The following is a 12,973-nucleotide window of genomic DNA, read 5'->3' on the forward strand; positions in this document are numbered from 1 at the left end:
CTCCATTCATGTTTTAATCTGAGTGATTCACCCCATAAAACTTTTATTGCCCCAGCTCCTCAAGCAAACCTGTTAGAACTCTAAGCTTTGCCAGTGCAGACAACAAAAATCTGAGAAAAAGAGTTTTATCTTAGCCTTATTCACCACAGAGTTTACTAATCGCCTGTAAGCAATGTTCCTGCAACAGTTAGTTGGTACGCTCATTATTCCTTACCAAAGATCATTGGGTTCATGCATAATTATTATTGTACAAGGCAAGTTCTGAAAAACATGTTAATTAGTAATGACTGTAAGCAAGATGGCCCAAAACAAGAAGATTTATGGAGTTTTCGCTTCAACCAGTGAATAAAACAGGAAAACAAATGTGGCCAAACCCACCTTGAACACCTATCATTTAACTTTACTAGGGGAGCAATCATCAGAATGAGCTTTGCAGCACACGGTAGCCATGAAATGCAAATTACAGCCAGCGAGGGTATTTCTACTGTTTTTCCATTCATTTAAATAACATGACCTGCAGATGGGTTTAAATGAGGCACCACATCAACAAGGCGGACCATGAGAGGGCTTCTCCTGATCAGCTTGTCTGAATGATTAGTGTAGGTGGTCTGGGAAACGCTAAGGTCCTTGTGGAAGTTAAACCCTGATTAGAGGGTAAAGAGTCTCATTTGTTATAAGCGAGCTGCTCTGTGGTGTCAATAATGACAAAAACAGTTAAACTCAGGATGGTTTTTTCTGCTTGCGGCATTCATTTATTTAAGCTCTTACCTTTGAACCACATTTGTTACTTTTATTTTTGTTGTTAATTCAATATGTCCGCAGCTATTGCATGTACCAATTTATTAGGCTAAAAAGAGAAAATGGATGGTTGTTTTTTTTCCCCTCCTTTTTTGGGCTTGTGTTAAAATATGGCGTTTCACTTGGCAAGACTTGTTGCTTGTTCCGCCTTTAAGAACAACATTTCTTTTCTGTTCTTTATGTTTAACTCCATAATATCATTTTGGAAAAAGAAAAAAATATTTAAGACCAAAAATAAGAGAAATATTTAAATATTTTTCCTATGATTGTTATTTTAATAACCCAAAAGTCTGATTTAAAAATTTTACTTCCTAGACAGAAGTGTAAAAAAATTTGTTTGTATATGACAAATACGAAGTCACAAATTAACACATTTTGTGAGGTTGTTAGGCATTTCAAGGTCAACATTGGCCAATTGAATTATAAAGAATTAATGTAAGACACTTAATCATATCTTCCAAAGTCATGTAGAAAATGTGGTGTTTTGCTAAATTGTTTACAGACCTGAAACTTTTCCACATTTTGTCATATTACAACCACAAAACTTAACCTATTGTCCTCATTTACTTTTATATGTTATGCCTAGAAGACTGAAGCTGAGCAAACATTTTTGTGGTTTTCTTTTCGTGTTAGATTTTTTTTCATTACTTGTTTACAGTTTCAATTAGATTTTTGTTATTGTAGCCACGTTTTAAATTCTAAGACTTATTCTAACTTATTATTACAGCAGTATATTTTTAGGTATAGATTTAATCTACTTTTACACTTCTCTGAATAAATACTTGAATATGGACACAATGTACACATTTTACTTTGACCTGTATTTTATTTTTAACAAATAAATTCTAAAGATATTTGACTAATTTGAGAAGTTGTTATTATCAAGATTGTATTTGATTGTGCTATCATACTGCAGTGCGTGACATCATCATCAACATGTTGAATCTGTCAGTCAGACCTCAACTCCACATGGACAGAAATTGCATTGCCAATTTGCCCATTTTACACTTTGCAACCCGTTTGTAATTCAGTTTTGTGTGAACAGCTGTCCTAAAATGGGATTGCTCTCTCCTTTTGGCTGCCTAATTGTTGGGAAATAAAAGCTGGCTATTGAAAACTCTCCCATCTTGTGCAGCCAAGTAAAAGCACCACACTTATGAGAGAGAAAACTTGCACTCAAACTATGTCCATCATTTTAGCAGGATTTTCATTTTAGCAGGATTTTAAGTTTAGTTTGCAATTATTTTAAATAAAAGTACCTGACATGTGCTCAACATAAAATGTCACGCATTCAAGACATGCATGTGCAATTGAAGACAGGAGGTTGGCTGACACCTAAGACACCAAACAAATAAGTGAAGAATTATAAAAGACGGAAATGCATAAGAACCAGCAATGAAGCAAACATGACTTTGATCTATTCTGTTCTTAAATGTCTATTTTTTTTCTGAGAATACACAAGAAATGTCTTCTACCCACATGATGTTTTCTGAAAATGCATGTGGTGGATGTAGATACAAAAGTGTTTTGATCTAAAGATAGATAAACATGAATGCAAAAATAAAATAAACAGAGTAACTTGTGGTCCATTTGCACTTTGAAGGTGACTTTTCCAACTCCAAAGTTGCAAATATAAACTAGTGTTATGACTTGGACAGATGGAAGTAATATTTGAATGCATAAAATGCCACTTGAGTTCTGTATTGTTAGACTTTGTTGCTCATAGTCAATACTCTGAATAGAGAGCTCAATAATCACCAGATCGAAAAGCATTTCCAACTTGAGCTGGAACACAGTTGTGTCTGAAGTCTGAGATCTAAGTCCTGACTTAATAGATTAAATTTATTAGATTATTATTCTAATACGTTAATGGATTGCTTTAATTGTATTTTTGTTTGTGTAGTCACTTGGTAGCAATTAATAACATACTTTCAAAATGCCTTGTGTGCGATCTGCTTGACTGGAGGAAAAACACAGAAGCTCTTCGTATAAATAAATCTGTTTCTCTGATTTTGTTATCTTTAACAAACTGAACATAGATTATTGTAAATGACCTTGCACCAAATCTGAAGAAGCTTAAGCTCTTTATAACAAAAGCCAGAGGAATTCAGCTCACTACTAATTCAATCTGTATAATTACTGTTTCACATATTGCCTACCCCGAAGATGAGTTCAGCAAGAAAAAATGAGTTCAGGGCAGATATGTTACACCCATCATGCAAGACCATAAAATGGCTCCTCCTGTGTACTGTACTTACTAATCTCATTACATTTCATCCAGCCCTATGGTTCATATAGCTACACCCACCAGCTCCAGCAGGACTCTCTAGAGACTGGGCTGGGAGAATTAGAGATAGGCACTTAGCTCTGCTTATATTCCTCCCTTCATGGCCAAATCCCACATCTTTTCTGAGTGCATTGGGGAGAGATCAGATGACATAACGTGAAAACCACTGGACAGCAGGGCTATTTTTTTAATTCCTATTCAAAACTTGAAACATGTTTCTGTTTCTTAAATTGACATAATTTGATGCTGAAGACAGGCAGCAGGAAAGTCGCTCAGCTAGATTTTCTGTGTTGCAACTGTAAGAAAATGCAGTTTCCCTCAAACTCCGGCCGTAGAAAGTGACCATGTTCTGGTACTTCTTCAACAGTCATAGCTGCAGGGCAGAACCATTGATCCAAGGCCTAAATGTTTGAAATGGAAAAGATCAATCAAAAGCAAAGGGGTTATCAGACTGTATGAAATCTAATAATATGAGTCTCACAAGGAAAACTCTCTTTTCTTCTGTACCCATCGATCCCTTTCTCAACTTGCTGTTTCAATTAGACAGCTCTTATCAATGGCCTGCCCATATGGAATTATAACAACTAAATAGATCAGTATCCTTTATGTGCTGTCCAATATTACAGATATGTCCAATATTGTGAACAGGCCCACCTGGGATATAAATCTTTAGCAACACTGCAGGCTGCATGTCGAATTGTGCCACAAACGCAGGGCCCAAAGTGGCAGAAGAAACATAAATATTAGCAAGTGGGAGCTTTCTGTTTGGCTGCGGTGCCACCTGTTGTAATCTCAATTATTCCTTCTGCAATTCCCAGACTGATGGGCAGCCTTACAGATTTTGGCAGTTGGGACAACAGTAACCAGGTCTAAAGTTGTGGAAAGATTTATTTAGGGATTGTATTTTTTGGCTTGAGTCTTTTAAGCAGAGGTATCCATTTCTCAAAGAGGAGATATTTCAGAAGCAGTGATCTGTGAGGAATGTGTAATGACATCATCTTCTTTCCCACATAAGGAGATGGGGCAGGGGGCATTACACGCCATCAAAATGGCAAAGTGGTTTTCCCTGCATACATATTCAAAACTATTCACTTGCCTTTTTAAAATGTGCTATTAGAGCATGGGAATTCACTGTTGTGCAGGTAGCTTTATATAAACCCTAATTTAATGTGACCTTTTTTCTTCCTGAAACAGGGATGAGTCACGAATTGAGCAGTTTAAATGACATTATACCAAGGAGATTTGGCAAGGATGTACTAGTGAAAGCACAGCAATAAGCAGTCAAAATATGACATCAAATAAATAAATATAGATTTAGCAATTGTGCAAACATTTAGTGTGAAATACAGATAAATAAATTTTAGTAAAGTGTTCAATGTAATTTAAGTCAGGAGATTAAATACCCTGCCTGGTCAAAACCAGTCACCATTAAAAATGGTCACAAACTCTGGACTGCCCTCTGCTTTGATTATGGCAGTGGTTCCCAAACTTTTTTTCCTGAGCCCCCCCAGTGGTTTCCAAACATTTTATGGGCCCCCTATGGATTACAAATAGCTCTGGTTGAACAATGTATATTTATGTGAAGGGGGGGGGGGGCGGGGTGAATCGACTTTTATGGGGGTAAAATGAATGTACGTAGCTGAACATAGACAACAACAGTAGTACCTGTTCCAACAGCTTTACTCAACTCAGTTAGTTTGGGGGGAAAACTGTGAAAAGTTCTTTGCGTTTTGCTGGTTTGCTGCCATGATTCTAACACATCTGCGTAGCTCCGCACAGCAGCAGCAGGTCTCCTTCACTGCCACACAGGTGTAAACCCAGCGCGAGCGTCATAGCGCTCATGTTGCGTTTGAAGGCGGCTTGGAAAAACAGGTTACCACATGTTAACAACGATTAAACTGTTTTAACTGCTGATAAAAGTGACCAGAGGACACTTATATGGGAAGTGTGGAAGCCCCTACTGTATCGAATTTACATAGGAATAACAGAGAGTTGGCCACTCTAAGGTAAAAACCCAGCGCATACAGCGTTCATGTTTTTTTGTTTTTTTTCATTAAGACGGCTTCCCGTGCCCCCCCTGCAATGGCACGGCGCCCCCCTAGGGGGCGCGCCCCACAGTTTGGGAACCTCTGGATTATGGGATGCATTTGCCATGGCATTGTTTCCATAAGCTTCTGCAATGTTGCTGTCCAGTGCTGGAATCATTTTTGCCAAGACCCTGTACAAAGCCTTGACCGGAACATCCCAAAAATGTGCACTCAAGTTGATATCTGGACTCTGTGGTGGCTCCCTGAAATACTCTTTTGCAGTTTGAGCCTGATGAATCCTGGCGTTGTCATCTTGGAATATACCCGTGGCATGGGAAAAGGCAAAATTCATTGTTCCAATGTTGTGATCATGCACTATAACCAGGTAGTCAGCTGACCTCATTCTTTGGACACATGGTGTTGCTGAACCTACCCACGATTATAACACTGCCCCCACAGGCTTGTACAGCCTCTTTTCTTACCCTGATGCACCCATCCCTCTGTAGCAGGGTCAATCTGAGCTCATCAGACCACATGGCCTTCTTCCATTGCTCCAGGGTCCAATCTTTCTGTTTTCTTTCAAACTGAAGGATTTTTCTCCAGTTAGCCTCACTGATTAGTGATTTTCTCATGGCTGTTCAGTCCCAATCCCTTTGGTTCCCTTGACATTGAATGTTCTTACTTTCACAATTAAACATAACTCTGAGTTGTACTGTTGTTTATCAGTTTGATTTCTCCAAGTGTTTTAGTGGTTGCCGATCACAGTCATTTAGGATTTTTTGTCAACCACATTTCTTGCTCAAAGATGATGGTTCCCGACTATAATTCTGGTTTGTATATGTCGGACAATTGTTAGCTCAATTTTAATAGTTCCTGCAAATCACCTGGGATGTTTTCTCTGCTTGATGCTAATTATTTGAGCCTAAATTTACACGACTAAAATCTTTTCCACAACCACATGATTTGTCTTTTGACAGGATATGAGAAACTTCTCGTTGCATCTGTTGGGATTAAAAAACTTGTTGTAAGATGATAGCCCATGCAGTAATTATTCAATAAGAGGCTTGTATCTATTTGCTTAGTTAAATCCAGTTAAATCCTTTATTTTGGCCAAGTAGTGAAGATTCACCCAACAAATCTTTTCCATCCCTTTGGTCAAATATGAATTTGTGACGTTTGACAAACAGTGATTAATAATGCTCTATTTGACCTCAGTGGCATTTATGCGACATTGGTTTTCTCTGTTTTGTTGCTGTTAGAGACCAATAAAGACAATAATACTTCTACATTTATTCTGACAAGTGCCTGAAGATTGTTATTGCAGTGGCAGATAGGATAATCTACACTTTTTTAAATTTAATTCATTTCTCTGTTAGGTGAACAAACTTACACACACGTTCCCTGAAGGTTTCGCTTGCTGCATATACTGATATTGCAATCAAAATCCTAAAGCAACATCATTACCCACTGTTTGCCAAAGATGCACCGTGTCTTTCTGCACTGTGTTAGACTTGGTTTCAGCTGGTCATCAAATTCCTCCCTCTTGATGGGAGGAAAAGAGAAGAATTTACAACATATATTATAATTTTTTTTTTTTTTAGCTGCTGCTTTGATTAAGATTTTTAAAGTGAATGCTACCTGATAAAGGTTTAAAGATTTGTGTTTCCCAGTGGGTTAGTGATGCAATGCAAAATCACTTGCTGCTTGGAAGAAAAAAATTTTTAGAAAAATATCACCATTGTCTTCAACCAACAGTCCCCAAGCTTCACTTTTCCTAGGCTGTTCCTTTTTTTTTTTTTTTTACGTCTGTGAGATTAGTTCCAGACTATGTGAGTATCCATGTTCAGAGTGAAAAATAATAATTTACATTTTATGTTGCTCTACTTCAAAGGCATGTGGGAAAGATGAAAGCTAATGATCAGTAATTTAACATGCAACAAGAAAAAAGGAACAATGAGAGCTTTTCAACACTGCTCTGAGAGAGATCACAAAATATAGTACATCTGCAATTTGGTAGAGGTAACGGATTCAGCCTAAAGCACTGTGACCAGCCTCGGTGAGTATGTAATCTACATACATAAGCATGCACTACGCCCACACATTCATTCAGAAACTCTTCTTCCTTATCGCGATCGTGACATATTAGACCCTTGTTTGTCACTGTCATATTTTCAGAGACTCAGCTTAAGGGAGCATCCATGTGCAGTCTGCACTCATGCATTTTTCATGAATACCCACTGGAGTTCTTTTGAAGGACTACATTCTCTAGTCACCATCAGAGTTTGGTTACAGTGGCTGTGATATGTAGTAGAGGGGAGAAAATTGCATTGGCCCCAGATAAAGGCCACCGAAGATGAATACGCCCGACAGAAGTGGAACCTTTTAAAGTAGGGCGGATTAATTGGAGTAACTTTGACCAGAACTCCTTCAGAAAACAGGTAAAAATCTTTGTTCGAGGGTTTGTTTATCCTTCTAAGTCAAGTCAAGTTTATTTGTAAAGCATATTTCAACAGGACAGCAGTTCAAAGTGCTATAAGACATAACACAATGAAAAAACAAAAAAAAAGAGAAAATAAAGAAAAGTTGTCATTCACATTAGAATTAATCAATATTACAGTTATTAATAATGCAATGTAAAATAACTCAGTATTTCAGCAGTTTTGCAGTTTTCTGGAAGTTTGTTCCAGATTATAAAGAGAGAGGCATTGAAATTAGATGCTGTTTCTTTATGTTTCGTTCTGACTCTTTGTTCAGAGTGAACCTGATAAAGAGGACCTGAGAGGTCTGGAAAGTCAATACAACAAAAGATCTTTAATGTATTTTGGTGCTAAGCCATTCAACTATTTATGAACGAACAAACGTATTTTACTGTATTCTTCAGGGAGGCAATGTATTGAGTTTAGAACTGGGCCATGGCTCTATTTTCCAAGTTTTAGTCATATAGTAACTCCTCCTCTCTTAGTGGTCTTCCGGATAATAACCCATGCTGACACAATGAACTTTTTATTATTTCACAGCAGAAGGAGCAAATGCTATCAATCTCTGCAATATGGGAGTCTGCATCAGACACCAGACACGTCGCTCGGCCACTGCAAGGCTGAACGTCAGAGTCAGCAAAAACAAATCAGGAAAACAGAACGGGAGTGGACCTTTATGCCACGGAGGAAAACACCATGAAATAAAGTGAGCATGGGGGAGGCGGATAAAAACAAAACTGTTGACATCGAAGTTGCAAAACTGAGGAGGCAAAATGGAGGCAATGATGCAGAAGGAGGAATTTTAGTCTTAAAAAGGTAAAGTCCTCATCCTGATACTCCCACTTGTCCTTACAAAGGCTAGAAGGCGGAGACGCTTAATTAACTTGATCTCGCTCACCTCTGAGCTCAGTTTTTAAGAAATAAGCTCTTCTCGTCGAAATGTCAAAAATACAATTATATGCAACACTTATTCCAGACAATTCAATTATCATCAAATTCATAAAGTCTTTATTTCCCACATTGAACATCTTCAGTAGCTCCGTTGTTAATTGCTTTCTCTCTCTTTCTTTTTTTCTTTCTCTCTCTCTCCCCCTTGGTGTATACATATATATAAGCACAGATTCAGAAGAGTGTTATCCCCTTAGGCAAAAGATTTGGAAAAGTTCTGCTCTGACTTTTAGACCTGGAGTTGACTGACTTATGGCTTACAAGCTCCTGGGGCTGTAGGGGCCAGATAGGATTCCCTCCCCTCAGATCATTTTCTTGAATGTCAAAGGTAGCCAGTGTTAGCAGTGACTACAGGAAAATCTCCTTCCTCTGCATCACATCACAAAAGATTTGATTTAGCGTCACATACATCTGCAAGAAGGTGATAAACATGTCTGCTACAAGCTATTCGGGGGCTTCCCTCTGTTGTCGTTGTGGTTGGAAATTAAGAACATGGAGAAGAAAGATGAAAGAACACGAAGAAACAGCTCAGGACTGTGGAAACAGGTTAAACAGGATTGGGTTTTAAAGCTCAGAGACAAAATGGTGTCTGTAAAGCTGACCATAAAGTTCTGGTATTTTTATGTAGATTTGGAGAATATCCATTAGAAAAATTGGCATTGCTTTGATATATAGAAATAACTTAAAAACTTTCGACACCATTTATGAAACGGATATAACACAGGAAAATCTCTGATTGTGGCGTTGGTTAAAAAAATTAGAAATGCTTTTGCTCTGCATCTCAGATTTTTCAACAAATAGATGAGTGAATGTTATAACATTTCAGAGTCGTAAGCAGTGTTCAAGTTTTTTCCACAAAAGCAAGGAATTTATCTTAATGATTTTTAAAGTTGTTCGTATTTAAGCACAAAAACAGATTTACTTGACAGTAAAACAGATAAATTATTTTCATATTACTCGCTTTTACTTGAAGCTTAGAAATAAGCAGTTTTAAGTCGAAAGACTTGTGGACCTTATTTTATTTCTTTACTAAACCACCCACACATAAACATTCTTATCCTCAGGTGTCTCTAATATTAACTCTTATGTTGTGTTAGGACCAGCCACAGTCCTGACCTAAATTCAGTTCAGAACTGGTGGGAAGAATCAGAAACTGATGTTCACAGCCTCTCTAAATTCAATCTTACTGCGCTTTAACAGTTTTGCAAAGACTGGGCATTTTTGGATGTGCAATAGTGATAGAAACATACCCAAAAAATCTTCCAGTTATAAGAAATAGGGGGTAATACAATGAAAAAGCAATATTGAAAAGGCCAATGTGCAAAAATACATTTGTATGGCATTGTAGCCTACAGACATGTAACAATAGGCTCATTAATGTTTTTTTTTTTCTTTTCTTTTGTCAATTTTATATTGTTGGTCGCACCAGGATTCGATTTTACCTAACAGGTTTATGAAAAATGACACATTTAGAAGAATCACATCATAATTAAAGGCCTTTCTTATATATTAAAAAAAAAAAAAACTTAAAATGCAATAAAAGTCTTAAACATGTTTGGCTTTTCTTTTTCACAAGTTTCCGAATCAAACATTTTCTTCTTTCCTGAACTCAGGTTGTATTGTTTCCACACCTACAAAGCAATATGTTTGATCTGTGAAAAGGATAATACATGATCTATAAATTGCAGACATAAGAGAGACTAATGATTTGTTTTATTTATCTGCCTTTCATTTGAACCTTGTGCGAGAATGTAGGTAATCTGGAGATCTATCTGACCTCATTTTCCCAGAATGTATCAGTTGGTGTTGGATGTGGTGCTGCTGCAGACGTTCATACCTCTAAGGAAGTGTAAAATTGCAATAATGACTAATTAGCGATTCCTTATTATTCCCATTCAGGTAACCTGGTTTTATGATATCTGTAGAAAGGCTGACTGCTATTCTTACAGGGAAACAAATAATGTGTTACTTGATAATTGCCTGTTTAGAGAAAATGTGCTTGGAGTCAAACTATGTTAAAGACTGGTCTCAAGACTATCTCACAGCTAATACTTAATTTGAATGTCTAAATTTAGGCACTAATGTTTCCCAGTGCTCATACTGGTGGCAAACAAAATTTGCATTAGTTCAAGTGGGGTCGGTTTTATTTATAAGATGCATTTACAACAACAGCCACTAATCTAACCACTGCACATATGTAGTCTGTAAAATACAGCAAATAAATATTCTAAGAACAATTTATATTTAATTTCTGCAACATTCTACAAAGAATCAGACATATAATTACTATAGAAATTGTAAAATTGTCAACAAAACAACGTAAAATGTGAAGTGTTGGTTTCACAGCAAGTTTAACTGGACATACTTTGCACATTTTTATGGTACTCAAGTATCTGAAATTCAAAGAAAAATCTGACTATTGATCACTTAGTCATCATTATAATGAACAAATAGTACATCAGTGACTGAGTAAATAAATATTTGAAACATTATGCATTCTTATCAATCAACAAATCTTTGTGTTTTTATTGTTTCAAATGCAAATAAAGTTAAAAAGCAACCTATATTAGTGATAAAGATCAGCATCAAAAACAGTTTCAATATTAATTTGACTTAAATGACCATTGATAAATTCAAAGTAATTACTTAAAATATAATTAATCAAGAAGGTAGTTGTTATCATTATAGATTGTGAGATAGATTGCTAAAGATTGAGTAGCTGGCACATTTTATATGTAATTTCCTTTTATCAGATTTTCTTGGCCTCATGAAGCAAATTCAAATAACATGTTAACAATATGAGCAAATGTAAAAAGAAAACTAGTTATGAAAAATTATTTTTAAAAAACAGCCCCGTTTCAAAGTGTCATTTGTCAGAACACAGTTTTTGGTGTGCCAAAATTGTGCATTTCTTTTAAATCTATACACAATTGTAAAATAAAACTTGCATTTGTTTTGTACACGTACATCTTAGTCTATGCAACATTTCACCTTCATATACATGCACCTTGTTCAAAGTTACAACGCCCACACTGCATTTGTCATGTAATCCTCTCTTTCCTTAAACTATCCAAACTGCTGGTGTAGTATTATCTGTGCAGCTCCAAGCCCAACAGTGGCATTAAAAGCACATGCCCACATTTACTCCAACATATCCTATATTTGGCTCACTTACATTGTATTTTTCAGAAGAGCGAACAGATGCACAACTCATTGCATCATTCCATAGCCCTCTGCCAGAAGCTTTTCTGCTTGGTGAGCTTTTCTGTACTTTGCTAAATGTACAGTGTGGGTTTGACAGTTTGCTGAAGCTGAAAAATAAATCCCCCCCCAAAAAAAAGTGATTGACAAGAATTCACATCTTTGATGTAACACCTGGGAGAGCTGAAGAAATAAAAATGAGTCAACTACCTTTCCTGAGAAAACCTGACAGGCATGAGCATCAACTGTGCCATTACTAATATGTGGGTAATTTCATGTCGTCATAAATTCTCAGTTTCAAAATAGTAAAAAAAAAAAAAAAAAACATCCTTGCTGACATTCATAGATATACAAACCCAATGTAACATATAACTTTAGGCTGCAGAGACCAAGTAGAAAGAGACAAATGTGCAAAACTTGAGATAGTTGTTTACCAAATGCAGCCAGAACGGAAAATCTCATGCATGAATTTAAATAGTTTGAAGCATTACTTGGATCCCAAAGGTCTGGGGCCCCATAGCATTTGACTCAGTGTGCACCAAACTTAGTCATGAGCTCAGGATTTGGTTGAAGTTTACGTCACAGCCTCATGTTCAGGTATGACCATCTCACTCACACATGGAACTAGCAAACAAGGTGAGTATTGATCAATGCTTTGCATGTGTGTATCATTTCCAATGCTCTACACAGGTTGTCACTAAAATCTCAAATAACAGAAAAAAAGGCACAACACTTGTGGCTCTCTTTTTTTTTTTTTTGAAGTTGCCAGTGACGTCTCAAAAGTTGCTAAATATAGCAACAAAGCCACCAATTGTGTTTTCTCTCATCTTGACCACAAACCCGCTTAACCCTTACCACTCACCCCCACGCTTGGCCGTTCCATCAGTGTCTGCCCACTTTGGTGAAATTTTTCAAACCCTAAGAGGTCAGGGCTATGTTTTCACTCTGGGTTTATTTACAATTTCACCACCAGGATATTTGCAATTGCATCATTATTACATTTCGCCAGCATGCAGCACACTTTCCTTTGCTGTTTGGTTGTTGCATTGTATGTTTCCAAACAATAACTTTAATGCCCAAAGTGTTTTAAATGTTCTTTTAAACACAGTTTGCAATGCCAGTGAGTGAGTCTTTTATTTTCCTCACTTCTCAAAGAAGTGCTCTGTATCACGTAACATGAATTAAATAAGAAAGCAAGTGTTTTTGTTCAAGGTTTCCCTGTAATACAGCAGTTC

General features: G+C 36.8%; 1 protein-coding gene and 2 long non-coding RNA genes across 4 annotated transcripts in view; 2 read left to right on the forward strand and 1 right to left on the reverse strand.

Moving 5' to 3' along the window:
* The window catches only part of LOC103464721 (metabotropic glutamate receptor 4-like), a 177,370-nt gene that overhangs the window by 101,657 nt on the left and 62,740 nt on the right, over positions 1 to 12,973 (reverse strand). The window lies entirely within an intron of this gene.
* LOC103464720 (uncharacterized) overlaps positions 1 to 12,973 on the forward strand; it is an 86,752-nt gene that overhangs the window by 67,708 nt on the left and 6,071 nt on the right. The window lies entirely within an intron of this gene.
* Positions 7,008 to 8,422, forward strand: LOC103464719 (uncharacterized). Its single transcript, XR_533695.2, has 3 exons — positions 7,008 to 7,168; positions 7,288 to 7,550; positions 8,130 to 8,422. It is a non-coding gene; the product is annotated as an uncharacterized LOC103464719 (long non-coding RNA).

This window comes from Poecilia reticulata, linkage group LG5 (assembly GCF_000633615.1).
Source record: "Poecilia reticulata strain Guanapo linkage group LG5, Guppy_female_1.0+MT, whole genome shotgun sequence".
NCBI lineage: Eukaryota > Metazoa > Chordata > Actinopteri > Cyprinodontiformes > Poeciliidae > Poecilia > Poecilia reticulata.